Below are 21,776 nucleotides of genomic sequence, written 5' to 3'. Positions count from 1 at the left end.
TATGAATAAAAAATAGTCCAATTTTCTTTCAATATCCATTGATGTCACATCTTCATTTCATTCTCAGAACCTAGCACAACTGCCACTGCATCGACTACATCTGCCACCAGCAGCGAAACAACAGGTACGAGGATAATGCAGCACAAACATTCACTGATCTGAACGGAATATGCGTGTACAATTTCAATATTTTCAGTTGACGACTACTACATTCAATATTGTTCAATACAATTGTGATAATTCCGTGCAAAACTGACATAGGAATTTACATGCAAAAATATTTCATGATTCCAAACAACTCCAAATGTTATCCACACAATTATTAATGTAATTCTCAGAACCAAGCACAACTGCCACTGCATTGACTACGTCCGCCACTAGCAGCGAAACAACAGGTACTTGGATAAGGCAGCACCAGCATTCACTGATCAGACTTTAAAAAGATACAATATTTACCAACACATGTGACAAACAACAGTTGATGCTTGATCAAGATATTAGCTAATCGTTCTCAAAGGGACCAATCTATCGGTCAGTTCGAAGTTATTTGCTGAGAAATGTTGACCAATTCAAGAGAAACAACAGAGAGTGTTCTGGAGAATATTGCAAGAGAAAAATAAGAAACTTGAAAAATAAAAATATTTTGTCAGTTTACTTTCTTATGTATGTATGATTTCTAATATTATACAGAGTTGCAACTGGGATATAATATTGTGGCCTAACACTTTGATGTCATTTCTAAAAACATTCACTTATATATGCACTTCGTTAATTTAAATAGAATCATCGTGCAAATAGTCAAATAAGGCAAAAATAAGTCTGGCAATTTTACATTTATACTTTGTATTATCATTGATGCTTCTATGTTTGGAAAATCGTAGTATATAAACTGCCCCAGTGTTCAATTACATGACTGCAAGATGCTAACATGCATCAATAGATAAAAATAAACAAATAATTAAAGTCAGTTTTGTCTTCCATGGACATTTTACAAGTGGAGACATGAGAGTGCTGCATGTATTTTAACTGAGATTTCTCTGCATATTTGATTCCCCCACTATAAACTTTCTGTACATTCACCCTATCTATTCCAATTTGATTTTATTACACCTCCACAAGATAAACCTTCAGCCTCCTTTCGTCCAAGACATAAAATCCAAGACTGGACTTTTGCATATACAATATTTTAGTTATTTATACTGCCCACATTCTACCTTGTGGCCTTGAATAACAACGGCAAAATGAAACAAACCAAGTTCAAAATATCTATGGGTATTAGAAAGATTTAATGTCCAGTACAAATAAATTATAGGCAGCGGATTGATTAAAAAAATGGCCAATTAATTCTGGTAACCAATGGTTTGCAGAATTTTAAATCTAACAGCAAATGCTCAAATAAAATAGCATGTAATAATCCCATATTTTCAGATGAAGTATACGACATGAAGCTTTGTGCAATAACATGATGACAGTTTGGTGTACAACACAGTGATAACAATTCTGCCTTATGAAATAAAAGGTGTCCAATTTCCTTGAAATTTCCACTGAGGTATCATCTTCATTTCATCCACAGAACCAAGCACAACAACTGCCACTACATCGACTACTAGCAGCGAAACAACAGGTACCAGAAAATGCAGCACCAGCATTCACTGATCTGACTTTAAAAACATACATTACTTATCACCAAAAGTGACAAACAGTAGATGATGCTTGATCAAACAATGTTCCTCCAAGAGGCCAAACCATCGGTTCATTCGGTAACAAATCTGTTCATGATTCTTAAGATTTATTGGAACTCCAAAAATTACCCACCTTTTTTTTGTTGAATTCATTGTTCACACATTTCTTGTCGTCAGTTTAATTTTCACTACCCCACTTTACCTTCTTTATGAATCAAAAATAGTCCAATTTTCTTTCAATATCCATTCATGTCACATCTTCATTTCATTCTCAGAACCAAGCACAACAACTGCCACTGCATCGACTACATCTGCCACCAGCAGCGAAACAACAGGTACGAGGATAATGCAGCACCAACATTCAATGATATGAACGGAATCTGCGTGTACAAATTTAACATTTTCCGTTGACGACTACTACATTAAAAATTGATCAATACAATTGTGATAATTCCATGTAAAACTGACAAAGGAATTTACATGCCAAAATGTTTCTTGATTCCAAACAACTCCAAATGTTATCCACACAATTATTAATGTAATCCTTGGCTCACATTTCTTCTCGTCTGTTTAATTTACACTGCTACACTTTACATGCTTTATGACACAATAAGTGTCCAATTTACCTTCCATTGCAATATCTATTGATGTCACATCTTCATTTCATTCTCAGAACCAAGCACAACTGCCACTGCATCGACTACGTCCGCCACTAGCAGTCTAGTGTAAATAAATTATAGGCAGCGGATTGATTAAAAAATGGCCAAATAATCCAGATAACTAATTGTTGCAGAATTTTAAACCTAACAGCAAATGCTCAATCAAAATAGCATGAAAAAAGCCAATATTTTCAGTTGAAGTATACGACATGAAACTTTGTCCAATAACATGATGTCAGTTTGGTGCACAACACAGTGATAACAATTCTGCCTTATGAAATAAAAGGTCCAATTTCCTTGAAATATCCATTGATGTCTCATCTTCATTTCATCCACAGAACCAAGCACCACAACTGCCACTACATCGACTACTAGCAGCGAAACAACAGGTACCAGATAATGCAGCACCAGCATTCACTGATCAGACTTTAAAAACATACATTACTTATCACCAAAAGTGACAAACAGTAGATGTATCTTGATCAAACAATGTTCATCAAAGAGGCCACACCATCGGTTCATTCAGTACCAAAACTATTCATGATTCTTACGATGCATTAGAACTCCAAAAATTACCCACCCAATTATTTGTTGAATTCATTGTTCACATTTCTTTTCATCAATTTAATTTTCACTTCCGCACTTTACCTGCATTATGAATAAAAAATAGTCAAATTTTCTTTCAATGTCCATTGATGTCACATCTTCATTTCATTCTTAGAACCTAGCACAACAACTGCCACTGCATCGACTACATCTGCCACCAGCAGCGAAACAACAGTTACAAGGATAATGCAGCACCAACATTAACTGATCTCAATAGTTGACGACTACTATATTAAAAATTGTTCAATACAATTGTGATAATTCCCTGCAAAACTGACAAAGGAATTTACATGCAAAAATATTTCATGATTCCAAACAACTCCAAATGTTATCCACATAATTATTAATGTAATCCTTGGCTAACATTTCTTCTCGTCAGTTTAACATATCACCAAGTGTAGACATGAGAGTGCTGCATGTATTTTAACTGAGATTTCTCTGCATAGTTGATTCCTCCACTATAAACATTCTGTACATTCACCCTATCTATTCCCATTTGATTTTATTACACCTCCACAAGATAAACCTTCAGCCTCCTTTCGTACAAGAAATAAAATCCAAGACTGGACTTTTGCATATACAAATTTTAGTTATTTATACTGCCCACATTCTATCTCCTCGCCTTGATTAACAACAGCAAAATGAACCAAACCATTTTCAAAATATCTATGGGTTATAGAAAGATTTAATGTCTAGTGTAAATAAATTATAGGCAGCGGATTGATTAAAAAAATGGGAAATTAATTCTGGTAACTAATTGTTGCAGAATTTTAAATCTAACAGCAAATGTTCAATCAAAATAGCATGTAAAAATCCGATATTTTCAGTTGAAGTATACGACATGAAACTTTGTGCAATAACATGTTGACAGTTCGGTGCACAACACAGTGATAACAATTCTGCCTTATGAAATAAAAGGTCCAATTTCCTTGAAATATCCATTGATGTCTCATCTTCATTTCATCCACAGAACCAAGCACCACAACTGCCACTACATCGACTACTAGCAGCGAAACAACAGGTACCAGATAATGCAGCACCAGCATTCACTGATCAGACTTTAAAAACATACATTACTTATCACCAAAAGTGACAAACAGTAGATGTATCTTGATCAAACAATGTTCATCAAAGAGGCCACACCATCGGTTCATTCAGTACCAAAACTATTCATGATTCTTACGATGCATTAGAACTCCAAAAATTACCCACCCAATTATTTGTTGAATTCATTGTTCACATTTCTTTTCATCAATTTAATTTTCACTTCCGCACTTTACCTGCATTATGAATAAAAAATAGTCAAATTTTCTTTCAATGTCCATTGATGTCACATCTTCATTTCATTCTTAGAACCTAGCACAACAACTGCCACTGCATCGACTACATCTGCCACCAGCAGCGAAACAACAGTTACAAGGATAATGCAGCACCAACATTAACTGATCTCAATAGTTGACGACTACTATATTAAAAATTGTTCAATACAATTGTGATAATTCCCTGCAAAACTGACAAAGGAATTTACATGCAAAAATATTTCATGATTCCAAACAACTCCAAATGTTATCCACATAATTATTAATGTAATCCTTGGCTAACATTTCTTCTCGTCAGTTTAACATATCACCAAGTGTAGACATGAGAGTGCTGCATGTATTTTAACTGAGATTTCTCTGCATAGTTGATTCCTCCACTATAAACATTCTGTACATTCACCCTATCTATTCCCATTTGATTTTATTACACCTCCACAAGATAAACCTTCAGCCTCCTTTCGTACAAGAAATAAAATCCAAGACTGGACTTTTGCATATACAAATTTTAGTTATTTATACTGCCCACATTCTATCTCCTCGCCTTGATTAACAACAGCAAAATGAACCAAACCATTTTCAAAATATCTATGGGTTATAGAAAGATTTAATGTCTAGTGTAAATAAATTATAGGCAGCGGATTGATTAAAAAAATGGGAAATTAATTCTGGTAACTAATTGTTGCAGAATTTTAAATCTAACAGCAAATGTTCAATCAAAATAGCATGTAAAAATCCGATATTTTCAGTTGAAGTATACGACATGAAACTTTGTGCAATAACATGTTGACAGTTCGGTGCACAACACAGTGATAACAATTCTGCCTTATGAAATAAAAGGTGTCCAATTTCCTTGAAATATCCATTGATGTCTCATCTTCATTTCATCCACAGAACCAAGTACAACAACTGCCACTACATCGACTACTAGCAGCGAAACAACAGGTACCAGATAATGCTTGATCAAACAATGTTTCTCAAAGAGGCCAAACCATCGGTTCATTCGGTACCAAAACTGTTCACTATTCTTAAGATTCATTAGAACTCCCAAAATTACCCACCCAATTATTTGTTGAATTCAATGTTCACACATTTCTTGTCGTCAGTTTAATTTTCACTACCCCACTTTACCTGCTTTATGAATCAAAAATAGTCCAATTTTCTTTCAATATACATTGATGTCACATCTTCATTACATTCTCAGAACCTAGCACAAGAACTGCCACTGCATCGACTACATCTGTCACCAGCAGCGAAACAACAGGTACGAGGATAATGCAGCACCAACATTCACTGATCTGAACGGAATATGCGTGTACAAATTCAATATTTTAAGTTGACGACTACTACATTAAAAATTGTTCAATACATTTGTGATAATTCCATGCAAAACTGACAAATGAATTTACATGCAAATATATTTCATGATTCCAATGAACTCCAAATGTTATCCACACAATTATTAATGTAATCCTTGGCTAACATTTCTTCTCGTCTGTTTAATTTACACTGCTACACTTTACATGCTTTAAGACACAACAAGTGTCCAATTTACCTTCCATTTCCATTGCACTATCTATTGATGTCACATCTTCATTTCATTCTCAGAACCAAGCACAACTGCCACTGCATCAACTACATCCGCCACTAGCAGCGTATCAACAGGTACTAGGATAAGGCAGCGCCAGCATTCACTGATCAGACTTTAAAATGATACAATATTTACCAACACATGTGACAAACAACAGTTGATGCTTGATCAAGTCATTAGCCAATCTTTCTCAAAGAAACCAATCGATCAGTCACTTCGAAGTTATTTGCTGAGAATTGTTGAACAATTCTAGAGAAACACTGTTCATTATTCTTAAGATGCATTAGAACTCCCAAAATTACCCACCCAATTATTTGTTGAATTCATTGTTCACATTCCTTGTCGTCAGTTTAATTATCGCTACCCCACTTTACCTGCTTTATGAATCAAAAATAGTCCAATTTTCTTTCAATATCCATTGAAGTCACATCTTCATTTAATTCTCAGAACCAAGCACAACAACTGCCACTGCATCGACTACATCTGCCACCAGCAGCGAAACAACAGGTACGAGCATAATGCAGCACCAGCATTCACAGACATTAAATGATACAATATTTACCAACACATGTGACAAACAACAGTTGATGCTTGATCAAGTCATTAGCCAATCTTTCTCAAAGAGACCAATCTATCAGTCACTTCGAAGTTATTTGCTGAGAATTGTTGAACAATTCTAGAGAAACAACAGAGTGTGGTCAGGAGAATATTGCAAGAGAAAAATAAGTCACTTGAAGAAGAAAAATATTTTGTCAGTTTACTTTCTTTTGTATGTACAATTTCTAATATTATAGAGTTGCAACTAAGATTTAATATTGTGGCCGAACACTTTGATGTCAGTTCTAAAATTTTCACTGATATAAGCAGCTCGTTAATTTAAATAGAAATATCGTGCAAATAGTCAAATAAGGCAAAAATAAGTCAGGCAATTTTTAATTTATACTTTGTATTATCATTGATGCTTCTACGTTCGGAAAATAGTAGTATATATAATGCCCCAGTCATCAATTACATGACTGCAAGATGCTAACATGCATCAATAGATAAAAATAAACAAATAATTAAAGTCAGTTTTGACTTCCATGGACATTTTACAAGTGTAGACATGAGAGTGCTGCATGTATTTTAACTGAGATTTCTCTGCATTTGATGCATAATGTAGAGTCAAAGGTAAGAACAGGGCAGTATTTGTGAGGCTCTCATTGATTAAATTTTTTAAAAAACTATTCCGTCACTAAAGAACAGGATCCCAGGTTAGGATGTTGTAACTGATAGAGTCTATTTTCAGCCTCATGTTATCCAAGATATAAAGTCCAAGCCTGCTCAACTATTACATATATTTCTGCTGCTCATAGGGGCTACATCCTCAAATTGATTGTAGTTTTGTCCAAAGTCTTTGCTTGAATAACAAAGGTCTCATGAAATTATCCAGGAACAAAATATCTGTGGGAATTAGAAAGAGTTATTGTCTAATGCAAAATTATTATATTCAGTGTATTGCTCAGAAATGGCCAATGAATACAGGTAAATAAAGGAGGCTGAATTAGAAAATGCTCAATCAAAACTGCATGCACAAATTCAGTATTTTCAGTTGATGACTACGACATGAAACCGTGCAATAACATGGTGACAATTCTGTGCATTACAGTAAACAATTCTATGCCAAACTTTTCCATTATTTCTAATTTTCATCAGAATTCCAAATGTTATCTCCCAAATTCTTCATTGAATGCTTTGTTAACATTTCCTTTCGTCAGCTTAATTTTCACTGCTGCTCTTGACCTTAATTGGGAAACAAAAAGTCCAATTTCCTTTCTATATTTCCTTTCTATATCCATTGATGTCATATCTTCATTTCATTCCCAGAACCAACCCCAACAACTGCCACTGCATCGACTACGTCCGCCACAACCAGCGAAACAACAGGTACTAGGATAATGCAGCACCAGGATTCACTGATCAGACTTTTAAATGATACATTACTTGCCAACACAAGTGACAAACACACTTAAAAAAAGATGCCGAGCATAGGCTGAAAGCTAAATGGATAGATAAAACATATCATTCTTCTTTTACACATAAATCAAGAGGCGTAGCAATATTATTTCGGAAAGGTATTTTATTCAAACACACATCAACTATAACTGATAAGGATGGCAGATATATTATTGTAATAGGAGAATTAAATGCACAAAAAATGATTTTTGTCAATGTATATGGACCAAACTTTGATAGTCCACTGTTCTTCAAGAAAATATTTAACTGCATTCCGGAAATAGCACAACATAATTTAGTAATTGGAGGAGATTTAAATTGTACTTTAGATTCATATTTAGACAGATCAACAAGACAAAGGAAAACCAAATCACATTCCAGTGACCTATTAAATGCATATATGGATACTAGTAATATTAAAGATGTTTGGAGAGTGGAAAACCCAACTGGACGAGAATACTCATTTTATTCACCTGTACATAAAACCTATTCAAGAATAGATTATTTTTTGGTCGACGCTAAACTTATCTCACTCACTTATAATTCAAAATACCATAATATTATAATCTCAGATCATGCACCTTTAACATTTATGATTAAAATAAATGGTAAAATGGAAAAACGGGGACAATGGAGATTTAACCCACAAATATTAAAAAATAAAACAACTCAGGAATATATTATAGAACAGATTAAGATTTTTTTTGAAATAAATGATAAACCGGAAATATCTTCTGCCCTACTATGGGAAACCTTTAAAGCATATGTCCGTGGAATTATGATATCTTCTCAAGCATTCTATAATAAAAAGAATCGGATGGAACAACAGGAATTAGAAAAGGAGATTAAACAATTAGATACAGAGAACGCTGCTAATCCATCTATAATAATACATAATAAAATCGCTGCACTGAAATATAAATTAAATAAAATATACTCAGATCAAGTCGTAAAACACTACCAATATACCAAACAATTACAATTTGAATTTGGAGATAAACCTCATAAATTATTGGCTCGTCAACTTAGAAAGATGGAAGGAGAAAAAATAATCCATAGGATTAAATCACATACTGGCGAACCTTTAGTACAACCTAAGGATATTAATGAAAGATTTCTGCAATATTATAAAAAGCTATATTCAGCTAAAACGACAGAAAATAGGATAGGAATGGAAGCATTTTAAAAAAAATGTAATCTGAAGGGGTTGGATTTACAAAATAGAGAATCACTAAATGCGGAAATTTCAGTAAAAGAAGTTGAAGAATCTATCAGATCATTAAAAAATGGTAAAACACCGGGACCAGATGGGATCGGTTCGGAATTTTATAAAACATTTTATGATCTGATCACAACACGACTGAAGATACTTTATGATAATATCTATACTTGTCGGAAACTACCAGAAACGTTAAATGAATCTATTATAACACTTATACCTAAAATAGACAAGGATTTGGAGGACCCAGGATCGTATAGAGCTATAGCGCTTTTAAATACTGATCAAAAGATACTAACGAAAATATTAGCACAAAGATTAAGTATAGTTATTAATAAACTAATTCATCCCGATCAAACAGGATTTATACCAAAACGTTATTCCTCATATAACCTCAGACGATTATATAATATTATATATTCGAAAAGAGGTATTAATAAAGACTTAGTAATTATTTCGTTAGATGCGGAGAAAGCCTTTGACCAAGTGGAATGGTCTTATTTGTTTTCGGTTATGGAATTTTTTAATTTGGGAGAGAAGTTTATCACTTGGGTTAAATTATTATATACCAATCCAACAGCTAGAATAATAACAAATCAAATACTATCAAATAAATTTAATCTATTTCGAGGCTGCAGACAGGGTTGTCCTTTATCCCCACTATTGTTTGCACTTGCATTAGAACCTTTAGCTCAACGGGTGAGAACACATCCTGAAATATATGGATATGACACCATAAATACTGAAAATAAAATTTCTTTATATGCGGATGATGTATTACTTTATATCACAAACCCGGAAATTAGCATTCCAAATTTACTAAAATTAATAACTGAATTTGGATCATATTCAGGTTATAGTATTAATTGGAATAAAAGTGAACTTATGCCGATAAGGGTAAAAAATCTACATATATTACAACAATTTCCTTTTAAGATAGCAAACGAAAAAATAAAATATCTTGGAATTTATGTAACAAAAAGATTTGATTCTTTATTTAAATCTAATTTTCCGCTCTTATTGAACAAATTAAATAAAAATATTTTATATTGGAAAACATTACCAATCTCAATAATAGGTAGAATTAATGCAATAAAAATGATTTTTCTCCCACAATTATTATATCTTTTCCAAATGATTCCGATATATCTTCCTAAAAATTTTTTTAAAAAGATTGATTCCATAGTCACTAACTTTATCTGGGATTATAAGAGCCATAGAATAAAAAAAGAACACTTATGTAAAGCAAAAATAAATGGAGGTCCAGCTTTACCAAACTTTTTGTTTTATTATTGGGCAGTCAATATTAAAAATATTAACTTCTGGTTAGTAGAGACAGATAAACAACCAACCTGGTTAAAAATGGAAAAAGAAGATTGTTTGCCCTTTGAAATTAGTTCGATTTTATTCGCCAATAATAAAATAAGTAAGAAAACCTATAGTGAAAATCTTATAATAGATAGTGGAATACGTATTTGGAAACAAATAAAGAAAACATTAAAATTGGAATGTATACCACTAGCTCTTACTATTGTAAATAATATCACATTTAAACCTTCAATGATAGATAAAGGTTTTTTACAATGGAAAAACTGTGGAATAAATAAGATGGGAGATCTCTATAGGGAAAAAAATTTCCTTTCATTTCAAGAATTACAACAAATTTATGGATTACATTCAAAAGATTACTTTAGATATTTACAAATTAGAGATTATGTAAAAGCAAACACATATGAAATTAGAAATAGAAAGACAGAGATTTTAGATGAATGTCTAAATAAACACCCAAATACAGAAAAATTGATATCATATATTTATAATATTTTACTGGAAAACGACGCTCCAACGACAGAAATATATAGACAGTCATGGGAAAATGAATTAGGTCAAATTATTAGACCTGAGATATGGGATGAAAGTTTACAACACATACATCACTGTTCGCTAAATGCTAGACACTCACTTATACAATTTAAAATATTACATAGACTACACTATTCCAAAACTAAATTACATAGTATTTTTCCAAATATATCTGCCATTTGTGATAAATGTCAGCAATTGGAAGCTAATTTAACGCATATATTTACAAACTGTGAAAAAATTACTAAATTCTGGTCAGAAATATTCAAAATAATTTCGAATGTGATTAATATGAAGCTGACCCCTGACTCAAATTTAATAATACTGGGAATATTAGAAACAGATCAATTAACAACAACGAATCAAAGAATTTTTATTGATTATAGCTTAATAATTGGGAAAAAATTAATACTGAAATTTTGGAAAGGTCCTACATCCCCCACAATTAAAATGTGGATTACAGGAATGTCGGAGACACTCCATCTGGAAAGATTGAGACTTGTACTCATGGACAGGTTGATTCTTTTCAGAGGAATATGGTCTCCATTTATCGTATATTTAAAGGGTCAAAATGGCTTGGTGCGAGGACCTGACCGCGGCCTGAATAATGGAATGGAGGAAGAATTATGAATTGTAAATCATCGATATATCTCCAATGATGGATAACTTTTTTAATACTCCATTCATTTCTCCAATTTGGACTTCTTATTTTTATTTTATTTTTCTCTATCTTTCCCTCTTTGAAAAAAAAAAGTATAGAAATGTATAAGATATAATAATTTATTAATATGTACTTATGCTTAATAAAAATATTTATCAAAAAACAAGTGACAAACAATAGACGATGCTTAATCATTCGATCAACAAATGTTCCTAAAAGCAGCCAAACCATTGATCAGTTCACAGTCACACGCTGTGTATTGTTGAACAATTCTATAGAAACAGCACAGTGCAGTCAGGGGAACGTTACAAGAGGAGAATAAGTCACATTAAAAAGAATAAGATGTAATTTTGTTACGTGTCTGTATAATACATAACATAAAGCCAAAGGCAACAGCAGACCAGTCATCTCTGTGAGGCACTCAAGAAGCACATTTTCAAAGCACCTATCCCATCACTAAACATGGATTAAACATCCAGTTCCCAGATTAGGTTGTCTTATTTGAAGACTCAACTAGTGGCATATTTCGTTTGCTTCACATTTTGACACTTTGATGTTAGTTAGAATAGCAGATGCTAATGTAATCAACCCAATAATTTAAATAGGAAATACCAAGCAAATAGTCAAGTAAGTCAACAAGAAAAGTCAAGCAATTATTCATTTATTATTTGTAAGATTTTGGATGCTCATTTATTTTGGAAAATAGCAGCAGATCCAATGAACCAGTTACCACTTACATGACTATATGTTGCTAATATGCATCATCAGATTTACAAAATCAAATTATCAAATTCAGCTTGGACTCCCAGGGATATTTTACACAATTTACAAGTTTATCCATGAGAGTGCTGCCATGTATATTAACTGACATATCTTTCCATATATGAAGCTTCAACAACTTTTGCAAGCGCAGCAGCGACCAGGTCCACAGAGCAAAGTACAACGATGACACCTTATACAACTGAATCAACATCAACAGTGCCAGGTACCATAAATTGCAACTCGTACTCTAAATGGGTCTAGGGAAAATTAGAAAAAATGATCAAACTTGTGTCAACAGTCCTTAGACCCATAGAGTATCCTATCCTATCTATTCCTATTTGATTTCATACAGCTGTATAAGATCAACGTTCAGCCTCCTTTTATCCAAGAAATAAAGTCCAACTCTATCAATTTTTTACAAATATTTGAGTTCTTGATTGTGGCTACATCCTCAAGCTTATTGTAGTTTTGTTCAAGATACTAGTCACCAGCGAAGGTAAAGCGAAACCAGCAAAATTCAAAATATCTATTCAAATTAGAAAGAGTGAATGTTTAGTGCAAAGAAATTATAGGCGGTGGAATGCTCAGAGTTGACCAATTAATTCAGGTAACTAATGAGTGTGAGTTCTAAAGGTAACAGCAAATACTCAATCAAAACTGCAGGCACAAACTCAATATTTTCGGATGATGACAACCACATGATACATTGTGTAATAGCTCGGTGACAAGTCCATGCATAACACAGAGAAAATAATTCCACATCAAAGTTTTTTGTGATTCTTGTGTATCATCAGAACTCCAAACTTTATCCACCCTTTTATTTGTTTGTTACTTTCATCCCCTTTAACATTTTATCTCATCAGTTCAACTTTCGCTGTTGGATTTTACATGATTAGTGAAACAAAGAGTCCAATTTCCTTTCAATATTCATTGATATCACATCTTCATTTCATTCTCAGAACCAAGCACAACTGCCACTGCATCGACTACATCTGCCAGTAGCAGCGAAACAACAGGTACTTGGATAATGCAGCAACAGGATTCACTGATCAAACTTAAAAATGATTCATTACTTACCTATACAAGTGCAAACAATCGATGATGCTTGATATTTACTTCAACCAATGTCCCTAAAAAATGTCAAACCATCGAACAGATTGCAGTTATTGGCTGAATATTATTAAATGATGCAAATGGAACAGTGCAGTGTGGTGAGGAGAATATTCCAAGCGGTAAATAAGTTGCAAAAAAGAAAAACATGCTGTTAGTTTGCTTTATTATGCCTGTTTGATGCATAATGTAGAGTCGAAGGTAAGAACAGGGCAGTATTTGTGAGCCTCTCATTGATTAAAATTTTAAAAACCTCTTCCGTCACTAAAGAACAGGATCCCAGGTTAGGTTGTTGTAACTGATAGTCTATTTTCAGCCTCATGTTATCCAAGAAGTAAAGTCCAAGCCTGCTCAACTATCTCAAATATTTCCTGTGTTCATAGGGGCTACATCCTCAAATTGATTGTAGTTTTGTCCAATGTCTTTGCCTTGAATAACAACAGTTTCATGAAATTATCCAAGAACAAAATATCCGTGGGAATTAGAAAGAGTTAATGTCAAGTGTAACAATATTATATGCAGTGTATTGTTTAGAAATGTCCAATGAATTCAGGTAACGAAAAGAGGCTGAATTCTAAATATATCAGCAAATGCTCAATCAAGACTGCTTGCACAAATTCAGTATTTTCAGTTGATGACTACGATATGAATCCGTGCAATAACATGGTGACAATTCTGTGCATAATGGTAAACAATTCTATGTCAAACTTTTTCAATATTTCTAATTTTCATCAGAATTCCAAACATTATCTCTCCAATTCTTCATTGAATACTTTTGTTAACATTTCCTTTTATCAGTTTAATTTTCGCTGCTGCACTTTACCTAAATTAGGAAACAAAATGTCCAATTTCCTTTCAATATCCATTGATGTCACTTCTTCATTTCATTCCCAGAACCAAGCACAACAACTGCCACTGCATCGACTACGTCCGCCACTACCAGTGAAACAACAGGTACTAGGATAATGTAGCACCAGGATTCACTGATCAGACTTTAAAATGATACATTACTTCCAACACGTGACAAACAATAGATGATGCTTGATCATTCGATCAACCAATGTTCCTGAAAGCAGACAAACCACAGTTCACAGTCATACGCTGTGTATTATTGAACAATTCTGTAGAAACAGCACTATACAGTCAGGGGAATTTTACAAGAGGAGAATAAGTCACATTAAAAAGAATAAGATGTCGTTTTGTTTTGTGTCTGTATAGTACATAACATAAAGCCAAATGCAACAGCAGACCAGTCATCTCTGTGAGGGACTCAAGAAGCACATTTTCAAAGCAGCTATCCCATCACATTAAAAAGAATAATCATTGGCTATATTTAAGAGGGAGTTAGATGTGGCCCTTGTAGCTAAAGGGATCAGGGGTTATGGAGAGAAGGCAGATGCAGGATACGGAGTTGCATGATCAGTCATGATCATATTGAATGGCGGTGCAGGCTCGAAGGGCCGAATGGCCTACTCCTGCACCTATTTTCTATGTTTCCATGTTTCTATCACTGAACATGGATTAAACATCCAGATCCCAGATTAGGTTGTCATAATTGATGACTCAATTAGAGTGAGAACGGTGGCATTTTTTTTTTGCTTCGCATTTTGACACTTTGTTGTTAGTTAGAATAGCAGATGCTAATGTAATCAACCCAATAATTTAAATAGGAAATACCAAGCAAATAGTCAAGTAAGTCAATAAGAAAAGTCAAGCAATTATTCATTTATTATTTGTAAGATTTTGGATGCTCATTTGTTTTGGAAAATAACAGCAGATCCAATGAACCAGTTAACACTTAAGGGCCTGTCCCACTAAGGTGATTTTTTAGGCGACTTCCGGCGACTGTCAAAGTCGTAGCAAATCGCTGAAATTTTCTTTTACCCTACGACAATGACCACGACAATGCCGAGTCAGGTAGATACAAGTAACTTTTTTTGTGAAACTAGCACCTGGCTAAGAGATTACAGCGTCTTCGGAAACATCACAAAATTCACATGCTCACCAATGCTTCTCCGGCGTCCTAATTTTTGCTGAAATCACTGACAAGTCTGTAATTACTTGAGAGTTTTGAGATATAACATCTAGTCCAGGTTATTTGAAAACCAAGCTTCACGGTAACAAGGCATAAACTGGATGGATTTCCTGTTTACTGATAGCAATATATTAAGAAATTTAATTTTAAACATGGTTAAATGGATTTTTGTGCATGTGTGGGCATTCTATGAAAATGTATTGGAGATGCATATCTGGTTTCTGGGTTGCATACATGTGTTGGGAGCTTACTTTAAAAGTAATCGCTAATGGCCTTAAACATCGAAAAATTCCCACGCTTACCTGACCGTCAAACTGTCGCCTCCAATCTACCTGTCAAATGTCCTGATGGCAAATAAATTGGTTAAACACAAGTATTTTATGGTATCTTCAAATGACTTTACTTAATTTAATATTACGTGCTTCTAAATGCATCTGCGACAACCTAGCAAACCTGGGAAGAGCGTACGACAGCCCCCGCAATAAGCAAAGATACCTGGCGACAAACCAGCTGTCGCCGAGAAATTCCAAGCCGGTTAATTTCTCAGCAACGCGCCGAGATCCACTACGTTTCTTTGAAGACTCCTCACGATCATGCCCACGACACCCCGGCATACTGTCGGCGACAGCCTAGTCGCCGGCAGTCGCCTAAAAATCGCCTATGGGACAGGCCCTTTAAATGAATGCATGTTGCAAATATGCATCATCAGATTTACAAAATTAAATTATCAAATTCAGCTTGGACTCCCAGAGATATTTTGCACAATTTACAAGTTTATCCATGAAAGTGCTGCCATGTATATTAACTGATATTTCTTTCCATAGGTGAAGGTTCGACAACGTTTGCAAGCGCAGCAGCGACCAGGTCCACAGAGCAAAGTACAACAATGACACCTTATACAACTGAATCAACATCAACAGTGCCAGGTACTGTAAATTGCAACTCGTACACTAAATGGGTCCACTAAATGCAGTTGTGCTCGGTTCTGAGAATGAAATGAAGAGGTGACATCAATGAATATTGAAAGGAAATTGGTCTCTTTGTTTCACAAATCATGTAAAATGCCGCAGCGAAAGTTGAACTGGTGAGATGAAATGTTAAAGGGGATGTAAGCAACCAATGAATAATTGGGTGGATAACATTTGGAGTTCTGATGAAACATAAGAATCACAAAAAACTTTGATGTGGAATTATTTTCTCTGTGTTATGCATGGACTTGTCACCGTGCCATCAACCAATGTTCCTGAAAGCAGACAAACCATTGATCAGTTCACAGTCATGCACAGAACAATTCTATAGAAGCAACACTGTGCAGTCTGGGGAATTTTACAAGGGGAGAATATGTCACATTAAAAATAAAAATATGTCTTTTTTTTGTTTAAAAACATACATAACTTATCACCAAAAGTGACAAACAGTAGATGATTCTTGATCAAACAATGTTCCTCAAAGAGGCCAAACCATCGGTTCATTCGGTAATAAAACTGTTCATGATTCTTAAGATTCATTAGAACTCCCAAAATTGCCCACCCAATTATTTGTTGAATTCATTGTTCACACATTTCTTGTCGTCAGTTTAATTTTCACTACCCCACATTACCTGCTTTATGAATCAAAAATAGTCACTGATCTGAACGGAATATGCGTGTACAAGTTCAATACTTTCAGTTGACGACTATTACATTCAAAATTGTTCAATACAATTGTGATAATTCCGTGCAAAACTGACAAAGGAATTTACATGCAAATATATTTCATGATTCCAAACAAACCCAAATGTTATCCACACAATTATTAATGTAATCCTTGGCTAACATTTCTTCACGTCAGTTTAATTTACACTGCTACACTTTACATGCTTTATGACACAATAAGTGTCCAATTTACCTTCCATTTCCATTGCAATATCTATTGATGTCACATCTTCATTTCATTCACAGAAACAAGCACAACTGCCACTGCATCGACTACATCCGCCACTAGCAGCGAAACAACAGGTACTTGGATAAGGCAACACCAGCATTCACTGATCAGACTTTAAAATGATACAATATTTACCAATACATGTGACAAATAATAGTTGATGCTTGATCTAGATATTAGCTAATCTTTCTCAAAGGGACCAATCTATCAGTCAGTTCGAAGTTATTTGCAGATAAATGTTGACCAATTCAAGAGAAACAACAGATTGTGGTCTGGAGAATATTGCAAGAGGAAAATAAGTAACTTGAAAAAGAAAAATATTTTGTCAGTTTACGTTCTTATGTATGTATAATTTCTAATATTATACAGAGTTGCAACTGGGATATAATATTGTGGCCTAACGCTTTGATGTCATTTCTAAAAACATTCATTAGTATAATCACCTCGTTAATTTAAATAGAAATATCGTGCAAATAGTCAAATAAGCCAAAAATAAGTCAGGCAATTTTTAATTTATATTTTGTATTATCATTGATGCTTCCATGTTCGGAAAATAGTAGCATATATAATGCCCCAGTAATCAATTACATGACTGCAACATGCTAACATGCATCAATAGATAAAAAGAAACAAATAATTAAAGTCAGCTTTGACTTCCATGGAAATTTTACAAGTGTGGACATGAGAGTGCTGCATGTATTTTAACTGAGATTTATCTGCATATTTGATTCCCCCACTATAAACATTCTGTACATTCACCCTAGCTATTCCCATTTGATTGTATTACACCTCCACAAGATAAACCTTCAGCCTCCTTTCGTCCAAGACATAAAATCCAAGACTGGACTTTTGCATATACAATATTTTAGTTATTTATACTGCCCACATTCTAACTTTTGGCCTTGAATAACAACAGCAAAATGAAACAAACCAAGTTCAAAATATACATGGGTATTAGAAAGATTTAATGTCCAGTGTAAATAAATTATAGGCAGCGGATTGATTAAAAAAATGGCTAATTAATTCTGGTAACTAATTGTTTGCAGAATTTATAATCTAACCGCAAATGCTCAATCGAAATAGCATGTAATAATCCCATATTTTCAGTTGAAGTATACGACATGAAACTTTGTGCAATAACATGTTGACAGTTCGGTGCACAACACAGTGATAACAATTCTGCCTTATGAAATAAAAGGTGTCCAATTTCCTTGAAATATCCATTGATGTCTCATCTTCATTTCATCCACAGAACCAAGCACAACAACTGCCACTACATCGACAACTAGCAGCGAAACAACAGGTACCAGATAATGCAGCACCAGCATTCACTGATCAGACTTTAAAAACATACATTACTTATCACCAAAAGTGACAAACAGTAGATGATGCTTGATCAAACAATGTTCCTCAAAGAGGCCAAACCATCGATTCATTCGGTACCGAAACTGTTCATGATTCTTAAGATTTATTAGAACTCCAAAAATTACCCACCCTATTTTTTGTTGAATTCATTGTTGGCACATTTCTTGTCGTCAGTTTAATTTTCGCTACACCACTTTACCTGCTTTATGAATAAAAAATAGTCCAATATTCTTTCAATATCCATTGAAGTCACATTTTCATTTCATTCTCAGAACCAAACACAACAACTGCCACTGCATCGACTACATCTGCCACCAGCAGTGAAACAATAGGTACTAGGATAATGCAGCACCAACATTCACTGATCGGAACGGAATATGCGTGTACAATTTCAATATTTTCAGTTGACGACTACTACATTAAAAATTGTTCAATACAAAGGGCAGGATGGAAATTGGAGGTGAAGTATATGAAGTCAGTGAGTTCTGCATGGGTGCAAGAGGTAGCACCGATGCAGTCGTCGATGTAGCGGAGTTAGAGTTCAGGGATGGGGCCAGTGTACGTCTGGAACAGGGATTGTTCGACGTACCCGACAAAGAGGCAGGCGTAGCTAGGGCCCATGCGATTGCCCATAGCTACGCCTCTGGTTTGGAGGAAGTGGGAGGAGTCAAAGGAGAAGTTGTTCAGGGTAAGAACCAGCTCTGCTAGGCGGAGGAGAATGTTGGTCGATGGGGATTGGCTGGTTCTACGGTCGAGGAAGAAACAGAGGGCTTCGAGACCATCCTTGTGGGGGATGGAAGTCTAGAGTGACTGGACGTCCATGGTGAAGATGAGGGAGTGGAGACCTGGGAACCGGAAGTTATCCAGGAGATGGAGAGCGTTTGAGGTGTCTTGGATGTAGGTGGGGAGGGATTTAACCAGGGGGGATAGAATGGAGTCGAGGTAGGTAGAGATAAGTTCGGTGGGGCATGAGCAGGCAGAGACAATGGGTCTGCCAGGACAGTTGTGTTTGTGGATTTTGGGTAGGAGGTAGAATCGGGCCGTGCGGGGCTGGGGAACTATGAGATTGGAGGCATTGGAGTGTAGATCACCGGAGATGGTGAGGTCAGTGATGGTGCTGCTGATAAAGGTCTGGTGTTTATCGGTGGGGTCATGGTCCAGGGATAGGTAGGAAGAGGTGTCTGATAATTGTCGTCTGGCCTCGGTCCGGTAGAGGTCAGCACGCCAGACTACCACAGCCCCTCCCTTGTCAGCGGGTTTAATGATTAAGTCCGGGTTGTTGCGGAGTGAGTGGAGGGCTGCACATTCAGGAGGGGAGAGGTTGGATTTAGTCAGGGGAGTGGAGAATTTGAGGCGGCTGATGTCACGCCGGCAGTTTGAGATAAAAAGTTCTAGTGAGGGTAGTTGTGTCGCACCAGGATTCACTGATCAGACTTTAAAATGATACATTACTTCCAACACGTGGCAAACAATAGATGATGCTTGATCATTCGATCAACCAATGTTCCTGAAAGCAGACAAACCATTGATCAGTTCACAGTCATACGCTGTGTATTATTGAACAATTCTGTAGAAACAGCACTATACAGTCAGGGGAATTTTACAAGAGGAGAATAAGTCACATTAAAAAGAATAAGATGTCATTTTGTTTTGTGTCTGTATAATACATAACATAAAGCCAAATGCAACAGCAGACCAGTCATCTCTGTGAGGGACTCAAGAAGCACATTTTCAAAGCACCTATCCCATCACTGAACATGGATTAAACATCCAGATCCCAGATTAGGTTGTCATAATTGATAACTCAATTAGAGTGATAACGGTGGCATTTTTTTTTGGTTCGCATTTTGACACTTTGTTGTTAGTTAGAATAGCAGATGCTAATGTAATCAACCCAATAATTTAAATAGGAAATACCAAGCAAATAGTCAAGCAATTATTCATTTATTATTTGTAAGATTTTGGATGCTCATTTGTTTTGGAAAATAGCAGCAGATCCAATGAACCAGTTAACACTTAAGGGCCTGTCCCACTAAGGTGATTTTTTAGGCGACTTTCGGCGACTGTCAAAGTCGTAGCAAATCGCTGAAATTTTCTTTTACCCTATAACAATGACCACGACAATGCCGAGTCAGGTCGATACAAGTAACTTTTTTTGTGAAACTAGCACCTGGCTAAGAGATTACAGCGTCTTCGGAAACATCACAACAATCACACGCTCACCAATGCTTCTCCGGCGTCCTAATTTTTGCTGAAATCACTGACAAGTCTGTAATTACTTGAGAGTTTTGAAATATAACATCTAGTCCAGGTTATTTGAAAAGCAAGCTTCACGGTAACAAGGCATAAACTGGATGGATTTCCTGTTTACTGATAGCAATACATTAAGAAATTTAATTTTAAACATGGTTAAATGGATTTTTGTGCGTGTGTGGGCATTATATGAAAATGTATTGGAGATGCATATCTGGTTTCTGGGTTGCATACATGTGTTGGGAGCCTACTTTAAAAGTAATCGCTGATGGCCTTAAACATCGAAAAATTCCCACGCTTGCCTGACCGTCAAACTGTCGCCTCCAATCTACCTGTCAAATGTCCTGATGGTAAATAAATTGGTTAAACACAAGTATTTTATGGTATCTTCAAATGACTTTACTTAATTTAATATTACGTGCTTCTAAATGCATCTGCGACAACCTAGCAAACCTGGGAAGAGCGTACGACAGCACCCGCAATAAGCAAAGATACCTGGCGACAAACCAGCTGTCGCCGAGAAATTCCAAGCCGGTTAATTTCTCAGCAACGCGCCGAGATCCACTACGATTCTTTGAAGACTCCTCACGATCATGCCCGCGACACCCCGGCATACTGTCGGCGACAGCCTGGTCGCCGGCAGTCGCCTAAAAATCGCCTGTGGGAAAGGCCCTTTCCATGACTGCATGTTGCAAATATGCATCATTAGATTTACAAAATTAAATGATCAAATTCA

Source organism: Rhinoraja longicauda, unplaced genomic scaffold (genome assembly GCF_053455715.1).
Source record: "Rhinoraja longicauda isolate Sanriku21f unplaced genomic scaffold, sRhiLon1.1 Scf000051, whole genome shotgun sequence".
Taxonomy (NCBI): Eukaryota; Metazoa; Chordata; class Chondrichthyes; order Rajiformes; family Arhynchobatidae; genus Rhinoraja; species Rhinoraja longicauda.
This window is presented reverse-complemented; position numbering follows the sequence as displayed.